This window comes from Notamacropus eugenii, chromosome 1, assembly GCF_028372415.1.
Source record: "Notamacropus eugenii isolate mMacEug1 chromosome 1, mMacEug1.pri_v2, whole genome shotgun sequence".
NCBI classification, from domain to species: domain Eukaryota; kingdom Metazoa; phylum Chordata; class Mammalia; order Diprotodontia; family Macropodidae; genus Notamacropus; species Notamacropus eugenii.
In genome coordinates, this window is record NC_092872.1 from 556,122,779 (window position 1) to 556,145,755 (window position 22,977).

Here is a 22,977-nt window from a genome sequence, read left to right on the forward strand (position 1 = left end):
ATTTAATTGAATGTCCTCTTTTCCCTTGAGGGATTGATTATACTCAGTATTGCTAGGTAGGTGATTCTTGGTTGTAATCCTCACTCCTTTGCCCTCCTAAATATCATATTCCACCCAAACCCTTAGATCTTTTAATGTAGAAACTGCTAAAGCATGTGCTATCCTGATTGTGTTTCCATAATACTTGAATTGCTTCTTTCTGGCAGCTTAGAGTTTCTCTTTGACCTGGGAACTCTGAAATTTGGCTATAATATTGTTGGGAGTTTTCATTTTTGGAATCTCTTTTAGGAGTTGATTGTGGATTCTTCTTTCAATATCTGTTTTACTCTCTGGTTCTAGAATATCAGAGCAGTTTTCCTTGATAATTTCTTGAAAGACGATGTGTAGACTCTTTTTTTATCATGGCTTTCAGGTAGTCCAGAAATTTAAAAATTATTTCTCTTAGATCTCTTTCCCAGTTACTTTTTCCAATGAAATATTTAACATTGTCTTCTATTTTTTTATTATTTTGGGTTTTTTTTTTTAATTTTCCATAAAGTCATTAGCATTGATTTGTTCAATTATAATTTTTAAGTAATTAATTTTCTTCAGGGAGCTTTTTCAGTGACCTTTTCCATTTGGCCAATTCTACTTTTTAAGGAGATTTTTTTCTTCAGTGAATTTTTATGCCTCTTTTTCCATTTGGCCAATTCTGCTTTTCAAGGCATTCTTCTCTTCATTGTCTTTTTGCACCTCTTTTTTTAAAGCGTTTAAAGCGTTATTTTCTTTAGAATTTTTTTCTGTCTCCTTTGCCAAGTTGTTGACTCTTTCTTTTCATGATGTTCATGTATCACTCTTATTTCTCTTCCCAGTTTTTTCTCTGCCTCTCTGTTTGATTTTCAAAATGCTTTTTTTTTTCTCTTTTCTGGCCTGAGTCAATTCATATTGTTCTCAGAGGCTTTGAATGTAGGAACTTTAACTGATGTCTTCTGAGTGAGTATTTTGATTTTCCTTGTCACCATAGTAACTTTCTATGGTCAGAATTTCTTTTTTCCTTTTATTTGCTCATTTTCCCAGGCTATTTATTGAGTTTTAACTGTTCGTTAAAGTAGGGCTCTTCTTCCAGGATGGAGAGTGCATAGTTCCAAGCTTCAGGGGTTTTATGCAGCTATTTTCATAGATATTTGTAGGACTCTATTAATTTTCGGTTCTTCCAAGGTGGTACAATCTAAGAGTGTTTACTCCTCTCCTGGGTTGTGATCTGTGTACTCTTTTCTTCCCTGGAACTGTGATGAGGGTTCCCCCTCCATTGTGGCTGTAAGCTCTGGTGTGCTAGTGCTCCTCCTGACCATGGGACTGCCACCTAGGTCCACAACCTGGATCTGAGTATGGGCAAAGCAACGAGGTCCTGCTCCAGTGCTAGCAAAGAGACCCCTGTAATCTTCTTCTGTCATGTTGTTTGATCCCCTTTATCCTTTCTGAATTCAGCTGCTGCTTGTTGCTGATTCATTCGTTCCCAAGACCTGCTCCTGGTTTTTTGGGGTCTGGGTCTACTCTGGCAAGGTCCACACTGGAATGGGCTCCTCTCTCATCCTGGTGCAACACTTTTCCTTCTAAATTATCTTGGTCTGCAAATTGTTTGAGTCTGTCTTTTTGTAGGATCTGCCTCTATAGAATTTGTTTAGAGTCATTATTTTAAGGTACTTGGAGCGGTTTGAGGAAGAACTCAGTCAAGGACCTGCTTTGTCATCTTAGTTCTGCCTCCCTCTCTTGTCCCAGCTTCTTTACTAGACATTTTGTGCAACTGTGGATCTATCTTCCTTTATCATATCTAGTCTGTGATTAACTCCTGATAAAGACTTTGCTGCCAGCTGTTGCTCTCATTGGGGTGGATGCTGTGATACAAATTGGAAGTTCAAAATCCTCCAAAGCTTCCAAACTGGAGGAGGAGACCTAGACCAAGGTCAAAGCTGAAGAGATTTCCCCCTCTTCTCCCCCTTCTTCTCATGACCCCTCACATTTCCTCCTAAGTAGTTTTTTTCTGAAATGATCTTTTCTGAATTTTACTCCCTCCCATCATTCTGCTGTTTAAATATCTTTACCAGAACGAGTTTGATATTTTATTTTATTTTATTTTATTTTTTTTAAACATCCAAATTTGTTGATTTCTTTATTTTAATTCAGTAAAAAATATAAACTCCTTAAGTAGAATATAAGCTCTTGAAGTCAGGGACTAGTTCTGTTTCTATCTTTGTGTTCCTGCCACTGACTACCCTATACTGTATGCTTCAAATATTTGTTGAATAAATGAATCTTGCAAATATAACATTATTTCCTAATTTTCTAATTATAACATTATTTTCTACATAGTAAGTTTTTTAAATATTTTATTTTTTATTTTTTCCAATTATAGGTAAAAACAATTTTTAACATTCACTTTTTAAATTTTTTGAGTTCCAAATTCTCCCCTCTTCCTCCTCCAGAATTGCTTAATTTTATATAAGATGACATGTGTAGTTATGCAAAACATATTTTCATATACATAGAAAAATTAATTAGAGTTACCTTGGACTCCACTTAAGAATCTTATTATAAGGTGGTTTCATTTCAAAGATAGTCATGTAGTATGGATCCCCAAGGATGTCATTATACCAGACTCTACAATAGTTACTAGATTTATATATTCTTCTCCTTAGAACATAAGCAACTTGGGTCAGAGTCTATGTCTTCTATTACTCTAATTCAATCTAGATTGACTCTATTGCTTGCTGACTTGGGGAAGAGAGAGGGAGGGAAAAAAATTTGGAACTCAAAAATCTTATAAAAACTGAATATTGGAAACTATTTTATATGTAATTGGAAAAAAAATAAAATACTATATTTACTAAAAAGAAAAAAAGGCTCTATAAATTACCTCAGAAAAATAATTTAGGCCCATCTCAGTAGATCTAGATAAATAACACATTATTGAATATAGCTTACTTTAATCCCAAGGGCAGTATAATACAATCTGAATGTACAATAAAGTATTTTCATGCTTCTGATATGATCAAGAAGTGTGCCAGCATCCAAAATAGTAACTAAAAAATTAGCAACTAAAATGTGCTTGCAAAGTAAGTTTTCTCTCTTCCCTTGATCAATTGTAGATAATTTACCTTGCCACTTTGTGTCAGCCTTCGGTGCTGGATTTTGCACGACAGTGGTAGCGTCTCCAGTCGATGTGGTAAAGACCAGATACATGAACTCGCCACCATGACAATACACCAGCGCTCCCAAATGTGCATGGGCAATGCTCATGCAGGAAGGACTGACTGCTTTTTTTTTTTTTTTTTTTTTTAACATTTATTTTCACACAATTTTGGGTTACAAATTTTCTCCCCTTTTATCCCCTCCCCCCCCAAACCCGAGCTTTCTAATTGCCCCTGTGACCTATCTGCTCTCTCCTCTATCCTCCCTCCCTGCCCTTGTCTCCGTCTTCTCTTTTGTCCTGTAGGACCAGATAGCTTTCTTGACCCCTTAACCTGTATTTCTTGTTACCCAGTGGTAAGAACATTACATTTGGTCCTAACACTTTGAGTTCTAACCTCCTTAGCTCCCTCCCTCTCCACCCCTTCCCCTTGAAAGACAGGCAATTCAATATAGGCCATATCTGTTTAGTTTTGCAAATGATTTCCATACTAGTTGTGTTGTATAGGACTAATTATATTTCCCTCCATCCTATCCTGTCCCCCTTTACTTCTCTTCTCTTATGATCCTTTCCCTCCCCATGAATATCGACCTCGTATTGCATTCTCCTCCCCATGCCCTCCCCTCCATCCTCCCCCCCACCCTGCTTGTGCCCCTGTCCCCCACTCTCCTGTATTATAAGATAGGTTTTCCTATCAAAATGAGTGTGCATTATATTCTTTCCTTTAGTGGAATGTGATGAGAGTAGACCTCATGTTTTTCTCTTGCCTCCCCTCTTTATCCCACCACTAATAAGTCTTTTGCTTGCCTCTTTTATGAGAGATAATTTGCCCCATATAACTTCTCCCTTTCTCCTCCCAATATTTCTCTCTCACTGCTTGATTTCATTTTTTGTTAAATATATGATCCCATCCTCTTCAATTCACTCTGTGCACTCTGTCTCTATGTATGTGTGCGTGTGTGCATGTGTGTCTGTGTGTACTCCCACCCAGTCCCCAGATACTGAAATGTTTCAAGAGTTCCAAATATTGTCTTTCCATGTAGGAATGTAAACAGTTCAACTTTAGTAAGTCCCTTATGATTTCTCTTTGCTGTTCGTCTTTTCATGGTTCTCTGCATTCTTGTGTTAGAAAGTCAAATTTTCTTTCCAGCTCTGGTCTTTTCATCAGGAAAATTTGAAAGTCTTCTATTTCATTGAAAGACCATTTTTTCTCCTGAAGTATTATACTCAGTTTTGCTGGGTAGGTGATTCTTGGCTTCAGTCCTAGTTCCTTTGACTTCTGGAATATCCTATTCCATTCCCTTCGATCCCTCAATGTAGACGGTGCCAGATCTTGTGCTATCCTGATTGTATTTCCACAATACTTGAATTGTTTCTTTCTAGCTGCTTGCAATATTTTCTCTTTCACCTGGGAATTCTGGAATTTGGCCACAATGCTCCTAGGAGTTTCTCTTTTTGGATCTCTTTCATGTGGTGTTCTGCGGATTCCTTGAATATTTATTTTGCCTTCTGGTTCTAGAATCTCAGGGCAGTTTTCCTTGATAATTTCATGGAAGATGATGTCTAGGCTCTTCTTTTGATCATGGTTTTCAGGTAGTCCCAGAATTTTTACATTGTCTCTCCTGATTCTATTTTCCAGGTCAGTTGTTTTTCCAATAAGATATTTCACATTATCTTCCATTTTTCGAATCTGCGCGGTATGTTCTGAGATATCTGTCTTTCTCGAAAAGTCCTTAGCGTCCATCCGTACCATTCCAGTTTTGAAAGATCTATTTTCTTCAGTGAGCTTTTGAATCTCCTTTTCCATTTGGTTAATTCTGCTTTTGAAAGCATTCTTCTCCTCATTGGCCCCTTGCACCTCCCTTGCCAGCTGAGTTAGGCTAGTTCTCAAGGTGCCAATTTCTTCAAGATTTTTTTGGTTCTCCTTTAGCAGGGAGCTGATCTGCTTTTCATGCTTCTCCCTCATCCCTCTCATTTCCCTTCCCAGTCTTTTCTCTACCTCTCTAACTTGATTTTCAAAATTCCTCTTGAGCTCTTCCATGGCCCGAGCCCATTGGGTGGGCTGGGACACAGAATCCTCGATTTCTGTGTCTTTGCCTGATGGCAAGCATTGTTCCTCCCCATCAGAAAGGAAGGGAGGAAGTTCTTTTCTCCGGTAAAGTACCCTTCGATAGTTTTATTTCTTTTCCCTTTTCTTGGCATTTTCTCCAACCAGTGGCCTGACCTCTGAATGTTCTCCTCACACCCACCTCGCCTCCTGGTCCTCCCAGCCAGCGTTTGGGGACTGAGATTCAAATGCTGCTTCCCGCCTTAGGATTTTTGGTGGGGGCAGGGCTGCTATTCAGTGTGAGAATTAAGTTCAGGTGGTCAAGGGCAGGGCCGCCTCTCAGGCATAGTTCCTTCTGGGGGTTTATGCACAGACCTTCCACAATGCATCCAGGCTCCTGCCCGTTTGGGGAGCCCCCGTCCGCAGCCACCTCTCAGCCCCCACCTCCCGTGGGGGCCCGAGCCTTGGGGGCACCCCACTCCCCTCTCAACCCGCCAAAGAAACTCTCTCACCCACCCCCGTCAGTCACCTGTTGGTGGGGGGGCCCATGCCGCTGCTGAAGATCCCGCCTCCGGAGCCCTCTCAGATCTGTGCCTCTTGGAGCTGTGGCCGCTGCCGCTGCTGCAGGTCCGGGCTGGGCTCCGCGTCTGCAGCGCGACGGACCCCCCGCGAGAGGTCTGCAGGTCTCTCCGGAGCAGAAATCTCCCTCGCTCCAATACTCCATGGTCTCTGGGTGCAGAACTCGCCCTGGCTTGGTCCCCTCCAGCCGTTCTGTGGTTTGTGCTCTCGGAGCTATGTGTATGTGTGTCTCTCTACTTCGCCATCTTGGCTCCGCCCCCGAGTTTGATATTTTAAAGGGGGCTCTTGGGGCAGTACCAAGTTTCCTCAGTCAATCTTAGTATGCTTCTACTACAACTTCACTCCAGGTGAAGAAGAATTGTTCATGCTTATAGTCATGTACTGATTCTCATTCTTTCATAGTTATGGTGAGCACTTTGAATGATTTGATTGATTTGATCAATCACATTTATATACAATTATCTTAAATATACAAAGATAAATAAGACTTAGTCCCTTGCCCTTTGGGAGTATATACCCTATTAGTACCATCTGGGAGAGAGGTGTAACTTACTTATGAGAATGAAGGTGGAAAGTAGTATAAAACTGCTCCAAGAAATTTGTCTTTACTTTCTCTCTGTGGGACTAGAATTAACTGATATATTTAAGTGAAAAGGTAGAGACAATATTGCTGGCATTTTTTCTAAACTAGATGTAGAATTCCTCTGCACAGTGAGAAAATATTACATAATAGAAAAAAATACATATGTCGTGTGTATATGTGTATATGTATACACACATACATATCATATATACATATATACATATATATGTTGCCTACTTACAAATGATTGTAGGGAATCTTGTCACAGATATAAAATAATTACTGATAATATAATATAGGCAGCAAATTATTTTTAGGAACCATGGGAATGCAGAGGAGAGAAGTTTGTCAAATATAGTGATAGAACGATGAAGAGCAAAGCTAATGTTTATGACAATGAGAATATATGAATAGACATTAGATAAACAAGTTCATTTAATTGGACATTTGCACTTATTTCATTACAAATTCAGTTTATATAATTAAATCACAGACTGATTTCACAAAATGAGTTCAAATATTATTTCCATATTTTTATCTATAGAGCAAATTATATGAATTGTCAAGTGATGGCTTTTTTTTCTGATCAGTACTTTGGGCAGAGCACCCAATTCTCTACTTTGGGTGTTTGTTACACTTTTGATGATATGGTCCTTGCCCTGAAGATGGTTCTAGTGATGGTGATATAGTGCACCAACATACGACTCTTCAGAATATGAAAGATTAAATTATCTATTTAAAAATACACAATTCAATATATGTGAAATCTGATAACAGTCTGAAAGCTCACACTTTTTTTTTACTTTTGGATAAAAAAGTCTTATGTACTTTTTGTCATTGTTATGGTTTATTTAAGGAAGGATTCGCAATACAGTGAGATTTTGCAGAATGTCCCTTATGTGCTCCATATTACTGTTTTCCCTAGGGGAGCTACACAAGCATAAGTGTCCTCCAGGATCTTATAGGTGGACAAAGCATGTATCCATGAAACCATTAGAGAGATGTTATACTGTTTTGGTAGCACCACTGCTCTTAGGTCCAGCGAATCTGGGATATTACTCTCATTTTGCTGTTAAATAGCTGTTGGATCTTTGGCAAATCCTTCAACTCTCTGAGGCTTAGTATGAGAGTGCTCACTTGAGTACCCTTATTTCATGTGCTCTGGTTGGAACTTAAGGCGAATATTCAACTCTAATATGCTTCATTCAATATATACCTACCATCTCATTGATAAGAGTACTCTCTCTATTTGTGCATGCCACAACTGTTATTTTCATTCTTTTTTTTTTTAATCTAAGAAGGAAAAACTTTATGACCAAAAAAGAGATAAAGAACATTGTGAAATGCAAAATGGATCATTTTGATTACATTAAATTAAAAAGGTTTTGCACAAAGCCAACACAACCAAGATTAGAAGGAAATCAAAATGTTGAAAAATAATTTTTACAGCCAGTGTCTCTGATAAAGGCCTCATTTCTAAACTATATAGAGAAATGAGTCAAATTTATAAGAATACAAGTCATTTCCCAATTGATAAATGATCAAAGGATATGAACAGGCAGCTTTCAGATGAAGGAATTAAAGCAATCTATAGTCATATGAAAAAATGCTCTAAATCACTACTGATTATAAGAAATGCCAATTAAAACAACTCTGAAGTACCACTGCGCAACTATCAGATTGGCTAATACAACAAATAAAAGGAAAATGACAAATGTTGGAGAAAATGTAGGAAAACTGGAACACTAATGTATTGTTGATGGGAGTTGTGAACTGATTCAACCATTATGAAGAGCAATTTGGAACTATGCCCAAAGTGTATGTAGGCCCTTTGATCCAGCAATAGCACTACTAGGTCTGAATCCGAAGGAAATCATAAAAATGGGAAAAGGACCCATATGTACAAAAATATTTATAGCAGCTCTTTGTGATGGTAAAGAACTGGAAATTGAGGGAATGCTCATCAAGTGGGCAATGGCTGAACAAGTTATGGTATATGAATTTAATGGAATACTACTGTGCTATAAGAAATGAGGGGCAAAACTAGGAGGATGCTGTAAATAGTAACAGCAATACTGTTAGTAACATCAACTTTGAGAAACTTGGTTTTTTTCAGGAATATAATGATCTAATAAAATGGAAGATACTATCCACATCCAGAGAAAGAACTATGGAGTTTGAATGTAGATCAAAGTATATACTATTTTCTCTTTTTTTGTTTTTTCCTTCTCATGTTTTCCTTTTTGTTCTCATTCTTCTTTCACAGCATGACTAATAACCTTTTTTTTTTCATTTAACTTTTAACATTCATTTTCACAGAATTTTGGGCTCCAAATTTTCTCTCCCCTTGACCCCTCCCCCCACCCCAAAACACTGAGCATTCCAATTGCCCCCATCAGCAATCTGCTCTCTCCTCCATCATTCCTCTCTGCCCTTCTCTCCATCCTCTCCTCTGTCCTGTTGGGCCAAATAACTTTCTATACCCCTTAACCTGTATTTCTTATTTCCTAGCGGCAAGGACAGTACTCGACATTTGTTCCTAAAACTTTGAGTTCCAACTTCTTTTCCTCCCTCCCTCCCCACCCCCTCCCTTTGGAAGGCAAGCAATTCAATATAGGCCACATCTGTATAGTTTTGCAAATGACTTCCATAATAGTCGTGTTGTATAAGACTAACTATATTTCCCTCCATCCTATCCTGCCCCCAATTACTTCTATTCTCTCTTTTGATCCTGTCCCTCCCCATGAGTGTCAACCTCAAATTGCACCCTCCTCCCCATGCCCTCCCTTCCATCATCGTCCCCACCCTGTTTATCCCCTTATCCCCCACTTTCCTGTATTGTAAGATAGGTTTTCATACAAAAATGAGTGTGCATTTTATTCCTTCCTTTAGTGGAATGTGATGAGAGTAAATTTCATGTTTTTCTCTCACCTCCCCTCTTTATCCCTCCACTAATGAGTCTTTTGCTTGCCTCTTTTATGAGAGATAATTTGCCCCATTCCATTTCTCCCTTTCTCCTCCCATATATTTCTCTCTCACTGCTTGATTTCATTTTTTTTTAAGATATGATTCCCGTCCTATTCAATTCACTCTGCACATTCTGTCTCTATGTGTGTGTGCGTGTGCATGTGTGCGTGAGTGTGTGTGGGTGTGTAATCCCACCCAGTACCCTGATACTGAATAGTTTTAAGAGTTACTAATATTGTCTTTCCATGTAGGGATGTAAACAGTTCAACTTTTATAAGTCCCTTCTGACTTCTCTTTGCTGTTTACCTTTTCATGCTTCTCTTCATTCTTGTGTTTGAAAGTCAAATTTTCTTTCTAGCTCTGGTCTTTTCATCAAGAATGCTTGAAAGTCCTCTATTTCATCGAAAGACCAATTTTCCCCTGAAGTATTATACTCAGTTTTGCTGGGTAGGTGAATCTTGGTTTTAGTCCTAGTTCCTTTGACTTCTGGAATATCCTATTCCATGCCCTTCGATCCCTTAATGTACAAGCTGCTAGATCTTGTGTTATCCAGATTGTATTTCCACAATACTTGAATTGTTTCTTTCTAGCTGCTTGAAATATTTTCTCCTTGACCTGGGAACTCTGAAATTTGGCCACAATATTTCTAGGAGTTTCTCTTTTTGGATCTTTTTCAGGTGGTGATTGGTGGATTCTTTCAATATTTATTTTGCCCTCTTCTTCTAGAATAGTAGGGCAGTTTTCCTTGATAATTTCATGAAAGATGATGTCTAGGCTCTTTTTTTGATCATGGCTTTCAGGTAGTCCCATAATTTTTAAATTGTCTCTCCTGGATCTATTTTCCAGGTCAGTTGTTTTTCCAATGAGATATTTCACATTATTTTTCATTTTTTCATTCTTTTGGTTTTGTTTTATGATTTCTTGGTTTCTCATAAAGTCATTAGCCTCCATCTGTTCCATTCTAATTTTGAAAGAATTATTTTCTTCCGTGAGCTTTTGAATCTCCTTTTCCATTTGGCTAATTCTGCTTTTGAAAGCATTCTTCTCCTCATTGGCATCTTGAACCTCCTTTCCCAATTGAGTTAGCCTATTTTTCAGGGTGTTATTTTCTTCAGCATTTTTGGGGGTCTCCTTTAGCAGGGTGCTGATCTGCTGTTCATACTTTGCTTGCATGCCTTTGATTGCTCTTCCCAGTTTTTCCTCCAGTCCTCTAACATAATTTTCAAAATTTTCTGAGCCCTTTTTGAACTTTTCCATGGTCTGAGCCCATTGAGTGGGCTGGGATGCAGAAGCCCTGACTTCCGTGTCTTTCCCTGATGGTGAGCACCGCTCTTCCTCATCAGAAAGGAGGGGAAGAGAAACCTGTTCACCAAGAAAGTAACCCTCTATAGTCTTGGTTTTTTTTTCCCTTTTCTGGGCATTTTCCCAGCCAGTGACTTAACTTCTGAATATTCTCTTCACACCCACTTCACCTCCTGATCCTCCCAGCCAGCGCTTGGGGTCTGAGACTCAAATGCTGCTTCCCAGCCTCAGGGCTTTGGGTGGGGGCAGGGCCACCTCACAGGCTCAGTTCCCTCAGGGGGTTTATGCAGAGAGCTTCAACAATGGATCCGGGCTCCTGCCTGCTTGGGGAGCCCTGGTCTGCTCCTACCTCTACTGGTGCCTCCCGAGGGGGCCTGAGTCATGGGGGCTCCCCACTCCCCTCTTGACCTGCTGAAGAGAGCCTCTCACAAACCCTTGTCACCTGTGGGTGGAGGGACCCACGCGGCTGCTGGAGATTCTGTCCCTGAAGCCTGTTCGGATCTGCTCCTCTGGGCGCTGGGCAGTCAATGCAGGGCTGGGGTCAGCTTCGTGTCTGCAGCACAAAGAACCTTTTGCAAGAGGTTTTCAGGCTCTCTGGAACAGAAATCACGTCTGCTCCATTGTTCTGTGGCTTCTCCTCCTCCCGAATTTATTGGCAGCTCTTTTCTACAGATATTTCATGGACTGTGGGTTCAGAGCTAGCATATTTGTGTATTTCTACTCCGCCATCTTGGCTCCGCCCCCTGTTATTTTCATTCTTCTGAGATCCATAGTGGTCCATGGTTCAAAGTCATATAGCACCACTAGGGTGATACTAGTGTTTAGAAAGTTCACTTTTCTGTCAGTGAGCATCTTGGGATTGCTGAAAATGTTGAGTTGTTTCTGAAATGACTTTTATCCTCATCTCTTCATTGTAATTTCCACTCTTTGATTTTTTTAAACATTCAGATGGTACCCTAAGAGGTACTATGATGTTGAAGATTGAAGGTTGGCTGTAGAGTATGAGATTCTTGAGTTCAAGTCTTGCCTGTTTCATCTGGATGGTGTAAACTTAAGGAGGTCACTTAAACTCCCAGTTTCCTTGAGTATCTACCACACAATCAATAAATCCTTATTAAATACCTAGTGTGTGTTCTATCTTAAGGATAAACATATTCATAGAATCATAGACAGTGATTGATTTCCTGTGATTCACCCATATAGAATTTTTCCAGGTGATACACTTTCCTCAGCTCCCAATCAAATAGTCATTTTCTCTGTAACTTCTAATAATACCAAGTTGCCTGTGGCATTGAGAAGTTAGGTGATTTCTCCAAGTTCACACAGCTATAATTTGTCAGAGATATGCTTTGAATCCAGGTTTTCCTGATTTCAAGGCTGACACTCTATTGCAACACACTGCCCCTCTCTCTCCATATATGTGCATGCATATATACATATATGTAGACATGTATATAAATATATGACATACAGTAAATAATTATATGCATTTTGTATGTTTTAACCAGAATTTCAATTTCATTGTCATAGGGAATATGGAAGCAAAAAACTCCCTTTATTAGAACAGATCATTACCTGCTCCATAACTTATAATCTTAGAGAGCTGCCTGAGAAACTGAGTTCGTAAATGACTTACTCAGGGTCTAACAGTCAGTATGTATCAGAAGTGAGGCTTGAACTTAAGCCTTCCTGATCTTGCAGTGGAATATTTATCTACTATTCCATTTTGCCCTCTGTCTCTCTCTGCCTCTGTCTCTCTTTGTCTCTGTTTTCCCTCATCTCTCTTTGTATCTATCTCTTTCTTCATCTGTTTTGAATATTCATGCTTGTATAAAATAGTAAATTATTAAATTCCCAAGTAAGTAAAATAAATTATAAGTGTACTGCACACTCAGATAAAGAATAGATCAATGAGGGCTAGACTGGTCAAGACAGACTTGAAGGATAAGCAGGAGTTATAATGATTCAATGATTAGAATATAGCATTCTAGATGGGAAGAACTTGAAAACGTTCTATTCAACAGGTAGAAAAATACTATGGACATCCTTTGATTTTTTTCTGTACTGTAGTTTTGGAAAATGGCACCCACTAATCATAAAGGAACCTTGCATATAGTACCTAGAAAACATATGAATATTAAATGACTTTTGACATACTAACACTGTCTTAAAAATAAGACTCAATAGGTAATTAAATTATAATTCAGATTAGATTATGTCAGCTGTACACTTAGTTGTCAATCAAGTGCAAGTTGTGTTAATAAGATTCACTGAGCTCATTATCTTTTGAAGGCTGTTAAATTCAGGGAGGGAAAAAAAGAACTATGAATAAAAAGGATGTTATCTTGTTAAGCAAATTTCATATTCGTTTTGAAGAGTGGTTGGAGAATTAAAAAAAAAAAGTGGGGGACCAATTCATAGTGAGACAATGAAATTATTTCAGATGACCTTTGAAATTGTGGAACTCCTTGCTAGAAGAAAAGATGACAGGTTAAATAAGGGAGAAATCTTAGAAAAAGCAATCATAGAAGACTTATGTTTGTGAGTGAAATAGTATGAATTCTTTTTATTTCTTCATCATATATTTGAAACCACTCTGTAATGGTTAATTCAGGCATCTAAGTTATTCCAGTGTTGTCATGGGAAAAAATCTACTAATTCTCTATGAAAAGACCTAAAGATTATATGAAACATACAACAAAAGATGACCTTTTCGCTAAGAGTAACTACTATAATAATTGCCTTTAATATTTGCAAAGTTTTAGAAAGTCATAGTTACAAAATTGTTTCATAGCATATTGAAAAAAATGAGAGTGTTGTGCACTGAGAAGGACCTAGGCCTTGGAGTGATGCTGATGGGGATGATGGTGACAATGATGATGACTGCCATTTTTTCAGGTTTGCAAAATGTTGCACGTATATTATATGAGATTGTCACAGCAGCCTTTTGAGAGAGGTGCTATTATGAGGAGTCTTCCTTTCTACAGATGAAGAAACTAAGGATCAGAGAGGTGGCACAACATACCTGCAATAATACACAGTGAGCAAGTGTTAGAGGAAACAAATACTGCATTTCAGTGGCAGATAGGTGGTATAGTGATAGAGAGTTGGGACAGGAGTTAGAACTAACTTGAAATTTATTCTCACATCTCACATTTATAGCTGTGTGAGTCTGGGCAAATCCTTTAATCTTTGATTGTCTCAGGTTCCTAAATTATAAAAAGGGGATTATAGTAATACCTACCTTACAGGGTTACTGTGAAGATCATGTGAGAGAATACCTGTAAAGCACTTAGCATACTGCCTGGCATACAGTAAACACCATATAAATGGTAGCTATGATGAGAAGGAGGAACAGGAGGCAGAAGATCAGATGAAATAACAATTGTAAAGTCCCTAGTACAATGTCTGGTACATAGCAGATGCTATATAAATATTTATTCTCTTCCTTTCCTCCAGAGGCAAGATTTGAATACTTATTTGTGCCTCTTAAGTTCAGCACCCTCTGCACTATATAACTCCTAATTCCATACTTTTTCTTTTGCCCTATAGCATGCTGCTTCACTTCAGTGAAATAGCTGCATTACTTGAGCAAATTACTTAACCTCTTAAAAGTATAATTTCCACCCTCTATTACATAAGAATAATAGTATTTACCCTGCATACCTCACAATGCTGCTTGGAGGAAAAAATATGTATATCATACTTTTTGTAATACAAGGAGATAATATTTATAAAGTGTTTAGCAGAGTTTTTGACATATAGTTGGGTCTTAATAATTTTTTTTTCTATTTATCCCTTTTGGTAGACAAAAAATAATGTTAATAAAGGGTGCAAACTGAATATGGAATGACTGAACAAATGGTGACATGTGAACGTAATAGAACATTTTTGTAGTATAGGAAGCAATGATTATGAAGGATCTATAAATTCAAAGGAAGAGCTGTTTGAGCTGATGCAGAGGGAAGTAAGGAGAACCCAGATCAGAGACTTTAATAATCAACCATTTAGTCAGTAAGTATTTATTAAACATTTATATGTGTGTTAAACTCTATGTTAGATGCTTGGAGATGAAAATACAATGAATCAAACTGCCTGTTTCCAAGGAACTCATGAGGGATACAACAAGGACATTGATTAGTACATACACAATATGTATAAAGAGAATATATACATGTTTACATGTATATCTATATTCATCCTATTTACATACATGTGTTTGTATAAGATAGTCTGAGAGTTTGATAGGAATAGCAACTGAGATTAGGAAAGACTTTATGTAAAAAACAGTTATGCTCCAGCTTCATCTTTCAGGAACAAAAGTATTCTAAGAAGAAGAGATGAAGAGTTCATTTTAGTCATAGGGCACAGTCAGTGCAAAGGAATGAAGGTAAGAGATGAAGAAAAGAGAGAAGACCAGTTTGTTTCAATAGCAGAGTTCAAGAGGGGTAGGAATGTACAGTGAGGCTGAAAATAAAGGTTAAGGACAACGTAGTTGTGGGGCAGGACATTCATGGAAATAAGAAGACAAACAGACACACATATAGGTTCTCTTTATACAACTGAGTCAAAAACCTTCATGTTGCCAATGTGGAAATTGAAGGACAGAGAGTGACTTGTCCACAGTCAGAAAGCTATCAAGTGTCTTAGGTGGAATTTCAACTCCATTCTTGCTCCACAGTGGATAGGACACTGAATATGGAGTCCCTTCTGGGACCTGTCGCAAGTCATTGAACTTTCTGGAGTTTTCTCATTCATTAAAAGTGTATGTGGGAGTACTTTTTATGGAAGTCCACCATTTAGAGGGTAAACTAAATTATCTCTAAATTGTTTGCTAAATCTAAAATCCAGAGATGCTATTTCATTTGTCACATTCTCACTTTTTAAAGGCAAATATACACGTGTACCCCTTCCCCTGAGAAAATTGTTTCTACTTAAATTTTTATACATGTATGTTCTGAGGATATCCATGATGATTCAGGTCTTTGTGAACTTCAGAAAGTCAGAGGATTTGGAAGACAAAATCATTCTAAAAATATGTATACTCAAAGCAAACTTCCTATTTGATCAAGAAGAAATATATCAATATACTATGTGGATATATGTTTTCCAAATCTACAGGATATTTCTTTTAACTTTATCTAATGAATAATAATAATATAATAACCCTATTATTATTATATTAACATTTCTCACTTTTAAAGTGTGCCTATTTTCTTCTCTTTTTAATCAATGATTTACTCAACACATGTCCACATGTATTTTTATGGATGTGTTACACAGATTAAAAAATAAGCTTATATGACAAAAAATGAAGAATTCATCAAAAGAAACGAAGTATTAATTATTTTTTCATGGAAAGTGATGACTTGCAAATTAATTAATTAATGTAATTTAACTTAATCCTAGTTATACTGTGTATGCTTTTTGTAAATTTCAGTTTGTCTCCCTCGTTAGATTATGAACTCTTGGAGGTCACAGGTTGTTTTTTGGCTCTTTTCATATACCTAGTATTTAACATAACACCTAGCATATAGTAGGCACTAAATAAATCTTTTTTGGTTAGCTCATGTATTTGTAGAGGAGGAAAAGCCTGGCATAGTCTAATGGATATGTATCCTATTTTTAGTAGAAAATATTTCAAATGACTGAAAGAAAAATAAAACTGAAGGAATTTATAGAAGGGAAAGGTAACTCTTACAAATGAAATTCCAAAAACCTAAACAAAGAAAGAAACTACTTTCTAAAAGGAGGGGAAATAAATTGTTTAAAGTTAATAATGTGGAGCCATAGGAATTCACAGGACCCAAGTATATTTTAAAAATAGGCAAAAGATGGGGGCAAAGGAAGGAAGTGGGATTCTAGATATAGGAAACTGACTGTCTAATGGCACAGAGAAAGGAGATGATATATAATTTATAAGGAATGGTAGGACCATTTTGATTAGAGTTTGTATTGCATAAAAGTGTAATGTGTAATAAAGCTTGAAAGATAGTCTTTGAATAGCTTTATATGTAAACAGAGGCACTTATATTTGATCCTGGAGGTAATAAATTTGGTATCTACATGGAAGATGTGAGGAGAATGAGGAAGGAATGGGGTCAGAGAGACTAATTAGGATGGAATTACAACAATCCAACCAAATATTCATGAAGGCCTAAACTAGAGTAGTGTTCACATAAGTGCAGAAGATTGTTCAAATTCAAGAGACATTTTGGAGGAAAACAAAAAATAGAACTATAGACCAATTTCCCCAAGAGGCTGGAGCAAAATCTATTGTGTTTCAGCTGAAGGAAGAAGAAAACAATCCTGATCTTAGGCTAAAAGCAAAAAAATAGGCTTAATTAAAAGAGATATAGAAGAAAACTACATCTTACTAAAAGGTGCCATAGACATTGAAATAATATCAATAGTGAACATGTATGTACCAAGTGGTATAGCATCCAAATTCTTTTTTTTTTTGTTTTGTTTTTGCAGGGGCAGGCAAGGCAATTGGGATTAAATGACATGCCCAAGATCACACAGTTAGTTAGTGCCAAGTGTTTGAGACTAGATTTGAACTAAGGTCCTCCTGACTTCATGGCTGGTGTTCCATTCACTGTGCCACCTAACTGCCCTACATTCAAATTCTTAAAGGAGAAGTTAAGTGGATTACAGGATGAAATTGACAGGAAAACTATGCTAGTGAGGGGCCTCAACTGTCCCGTCCCAGAACTCAGTAAATCCAACCAAAAAAATAAACAAGAAAGAAACTAAGGAGGTAAATAGAATATTAGAAAAGTTAGACATGATAGACCTTTGGAGAAAACTGAATGGGGACAGAAAGGAATATATCTTTTTCTCTGCAGCACACTGCACATACATAAAAAAGGACCATGTATGAGGGCATAAAAACCTCAAAATTTATTGTAAAAAGGCAGACATATGTATTTTTTCAGATCATAATACAGTAATAATTACATTCAACAAAAGGCAATGGAAAGATTCATTAAAAAATAATTGGAAACTAAAGAATCTAATCCTAGAGAATAAGTGGGTCAAAGAGCACATCATAGAAACAATCAATAATTTCATTAAAGAGAATGATAACAGTGGGACAACATTCTAAAATTTATGGGATGCCGCGAAAGCAGTACTAAGGGGAATATTTATTTCCCTAAATTCTTACATCAACAAAATAGAAAAAAGTTCAGAGCAATCAATAAATTGGGCATGCAATTAAAAAAATATAGAAAAAGAACAAATTGTAAATCCCCAATTGAGCACCAAATTGGAAATCCTGACAATCAAAGGTGAGATTAATGATTAGAAGTAAAAACAAACAAACAAAAAATGAACTAATAACCAAATATAGGTGATACTTTTCTGCAAAAATACAAAAACAAACACTAAGGTAGAGAAGCCGTTGGTTAATTTGATTTAAAAAAAAGAAATAAGAAAGCCAAATATTCAGTATCAAAAATGAAAAGGGTGAAATCACCACCAAATGAAGAAGAAATTAAGGCACATGTATAACCTATATCAAATTGCCTACCATTTTTGGAAGAGGGAAAGCGAGGCAGAAACATTTGGAACTTACAATTTTGTAAAAAAAAAAAAAAGTGCTAAAAATTGACTTGACATGTAATGGGTAAAAATAAATTACTATTAAAAAATACACACAAAAATCATCTGTTATGCACCAGGAACTGTGTTGGGTGCTCTGGTAAAGATAGAGACTGGATTTGTGATTTAGTTGACGTAGAGAACTCTTGTTAGAATTCTTCGTCTAGCACTATTGTACAATTATCAACTATTAATGACTTAGTTATCTTCTTCAATACAATGATCCAAGACAGGTCTGATGGACCCATGATGAAAAATGTCATCCACCCCCAGAGAAAGAGCTGATGAAGTGTGAGTGTAGACTAAAGCATAATTTTTTTCACTTTCTTCATTTTTCTTCCTCTTTTTTTTCTTTGCACTATGGCTAATAGGGAAATGTTTTTCATGATTTCACCTGTATAATTTATATCACATTTCTTGCCTTCTCCATGGATAGGGGAGGGATAGGAGAGAAGGACAGAATTCAGAACTCAAAAAATGAATGTTAAAATATATCAATAATATTTTTAAATAAAAAATAAATACTGGAGGTCAGAAGAGAGACTAGGGTATGAGCATCTAAGATTCATTTACATTGGATCATAATTAAACCCATGGGGAAATGATGCATCCATGATGATGAGAATATGTAGAACAAGAAGAGAAAATGTTCAAGGAAAGATCATTTGCATATCTTCTAGTTATGGACCATGATATGGAAGAAAAACCAGTTATAGTGACTAAGAAGAAGTTGTCAGGTTTAAGGGAAATTAAGCAAGAATTCTCAGGTAAGAGAAAATCTAAGTGAAGGTGAATAATGAGTCAAAAGCTGCAGAGACGTCAGGACTTTGCTATTGTAACTCTATCTTCCAAATCGGACTCCCAGAGTTCATGCCTAAAAGAATTAAATCACTCAGGTCTGAGCTTCCCAGGCCCAGGCAGATAAATCTTCATCTAAGCCATTTTTCTATTCTGCAACTGTGCTGTTCTACTTTTCAAACCAGACTTACAGAGAACATTCCTGAGAGGATCTAAGCAAATTAGTTGTGAACTCATAGCTACCATTATCACTCTTCATCTTTTCCACCCCAGGATCAAAGTTAAAATCAACATTATTGCTCATTGCCTTTGGAAGGGGAGTATTAATGTATTAGTGGTCTATGCTATTTTTTTCCCTACCATTCTATGTCTCCTTGGACATTCCACCTAATAGGTATTATCTCCTCTTTTTAGTAAGCTCCCTGAAGGCAGAGACAGTCTCTTGTATTTATGACTTTTCCACTTAGCATAGTACTTGGCATTTAGTAACTGTTCAATAAATATTTTATGATTCATTCATTAAAGAAGAATGATGACTGAGAAAAGGGAAATAGATTTTTGGAATGATCCATATTAGCCATGATGCAAAAGAAAACACATACAGAAAACCAAGAATGTTAAAGAAAGTGAAAAAAATATTCTTCAGTCCTAGGAGAGAGAGATAGGGTATAATTATATCCATTTTATATATGAGATTATTGAAAATCAAACAAGTAAAGGGACTTGCTAAAAGTTACAGAAGAGAGAGACAAAACTTGACACAGATTTCCTTAGTCCATGTTCATTCTTCTTTCCCTTATGTCATAAGTGTTTCTCAATTTAAGGGTAGCTGGTGCCTTTTAAAATTTCAGTTTTATTTTACCTCAAAAGTGACCCGATCCGTTTAGAGTGACTTGAACTCCATGTTAGTACCAAAGAGGAAGATTTATGTTATGAGTAAGGATGAGGATTCATCCAAACTTTGTGGATACCATAGCAAAACCTTCACATTTCCTTAATACTCATCAGGTTCTAAATCTTTGAAACACGTTATTAGTTCAGTGTCCAGCTTCAGTCTTACGCGCTATAGCCTATGACGGAGCTTAGGATCAGAACACACAAAGTGCAGTGGGTTAAGAGTAGAACTGTGGGTCCTAACAATGCATTTTCTTCATTATGGAAAGCTTTTATCACCAGTCACAAAAATCTATATCCTAGTTATAATGTTGTGTGTTACCCTTGTTCCAAATCCCAGTTCAGCCATGCATTTCCTGTGTGATAGTAGATAGGACCTTTCTATACCTTGTTTTCTTTATTTGTAAAATAAAAGGGATGAACTAGATGGTATCAAAGGTCCATTCCAGCATCAAAGTTTGATTCTGTGTTTAAACAAGTGATTTTACAGAAAGTGCTCATTACTTTTCAAGTAAAGGAAATATACACCTCAGTTTCAATCACCACAGTAAAGAACTAGTTGACTTGTAAATGATTTTTCCCCCAGTTGTTCCAGATTGATTACAATATGAAACACATAGTATTACTGTTATAAATGCTGTCTAATTTGCAGAACCCAAAAGACCTATGTGGGTAGAAAACTAGAAGAGAATAGCAAATTAATAAAAGCACATTTCAATGATGCTTTAAAACCTTGCAGAAAGCTATCTTACAGAAATCTTTAGATGGAATAGTACAAATGTTGTTGTCATTTTTACAGGTAAGATAGTGAGGCTTAGGAGGGAAGTCGTTTGTCTAAGGTCATACAACTAGTATGCAACAGAAAACAGAACCAGTACTTGACCTCAACTCCTCTGTCTCTTCATTCTTTACTCTTTCCACTATCATAGGCTGCTTCGCCCTAGAGACCAGACTGTTTTTCCCCCAAACTGTTTAATAGAGGAGTTTGATGTCCTATATATATATATATATATATATATATATATATATACGTATATATATAGTTATTCCACTTTATTTACTTTTTAATTCCAGTGAGAGATTTCATTAAGCACTTGGAATGGCCAAAAAATGAGGGCATTGGCTAGTTACTGAGAAAATGGGAAATACATTTTTTTCTGGCATATTTCTAAAATAGAAGTGGAGGAGACAGATGCAGGGAGAGGATGCTCAGAAATAATTAACTATGTGCACCAAGAAAATGTCTTTGTTCCCTGTGGTTTAGTCAGTGAATTTTATAGAATAAACTTTCATTTGTACCAAACCCTTCGCCTTTGAAAACAAGTATGGAAATCTCAAGCAATGGAAGTATGGCCTTATTTTATATGCTTTTCATTTAGTCTCCTTCTGGCATCAGCTCAGAGGACCAACTTATCAGTGACATATCATAGCAAATTAATAGGTACGGATAAAACCTTCTATAAATATTCATTACATCTCATTACTGTAAATTAATGAGATATTTTAAAATTAAGCATAGTCACATTCCAAGCTGAGGATCATTTTATATATACTATGCTTAGAAATAAATTAATGTCTTGATCAGTGTTCCAATTTATTGTGGGACCAACCCTCTAGAATTAACTCCCTGAAATGACTTCCTGCGGTCATAGGTATGATGTGTCCCATCCTTGGATATCTAGTTTTAGGTTTGATGAAAAACTGCCCTCATATCCATGACACATTTAAGTAATGAAACATTTTGAGCACACTTTTGTAATAGTTAGGTATGTTATATTTAAAATATTAAACTGATTTCAAGAAGATGCCTTTATTTTAAAAATCCTTATCTTCCAAAACACAAAGAAAACAAAACAAAACTCAACATGCTAATGGATCCTCCCTTTCTTTCTCTTCATTCTTTCTTATTTCCAGGAATGCATCTATCATCATGTAGTCAAGATTTGCATATCCTTCCTTTCCTTGCTTTTATCCTGAGCTTTAATTCTGTACCTCCAACTGCTTTCTGGACATCTCCACCTGCATATTCCACAAATATCACAAATGTAACTGGTCAAAATAGAAATACATATTTTGCTATTGATACCTACTCTAACTTTTTTTTTTTATTTCCCCTGTTTCTTTTGTGAGTTGCCACAATTCTTTCAGTGACCAAGGTTTATTCTCTATGAGAGGTTTTCTACTATTCATTTTCAATCACAGTACATCCTTCTCCCCATATCCCACCACTGCATCCACTTGGTAGTTCTTCAGTCATTGTTTTTTTCAGTCCTTTCTGACACTTCCTTACCTCATTTAGGGTTTTCTAGGCAAAAATACTGGAGTGAATTGCCATTTCCTTCTGCAGCTCATTTTGTAGATGAGAAAACTGAAGCAAACAGAGTGAAATGACTTACCCAGGGTCACACAGCTAGTGTCTAAGGCCAGATTTGAACTCAGGTAGATGCATCTTCCTGACTCCAGTTCTAACACCCTATTCATTGTACCACCTAGCAGCCAAACTAGGTAATTAACCCTTGTCAATTCTACTTCCTCAAAATTTCTCATATATGTCACTTTCTATCCAGTCATACCAAACTATCTGTCTTCAGGAATACATTATCTCTTCTGGGCTATTAAATACCCTCCTATTGGTCTTCTTGACTCCAGAATCTCACCCTTTTCAGTCCATCCTCCACACAGCTGTAAAATTAATATTCTTAAAGCATGTGTCCTCCATGGTTCTCCCCTGCTCAAGAAGCATCAGTAATTCACCCTGCCTATTGCCTCTAGGATGAAATTCAAACTCTGGCACTGAAAGCCCTTCATTATCTGGCTCCAGATGGTTTTACCCCTTTACATAGTTTATGTTCTAGCCATTCTGACTGCCTTTTTGTTCAGTCATGGTATGTGAGCTCTTGTCCTCATGGCTTTTCTTTGGCTATATTTCCTTTATTTGAAATTTTCTTTTTTATCATATTCATTTCTTGGAATGCTTAGCTCCATTCAAGCCTCAGCTAATGTGCCACTTTCTTTAAGATCCTTTCCTGATGCGCC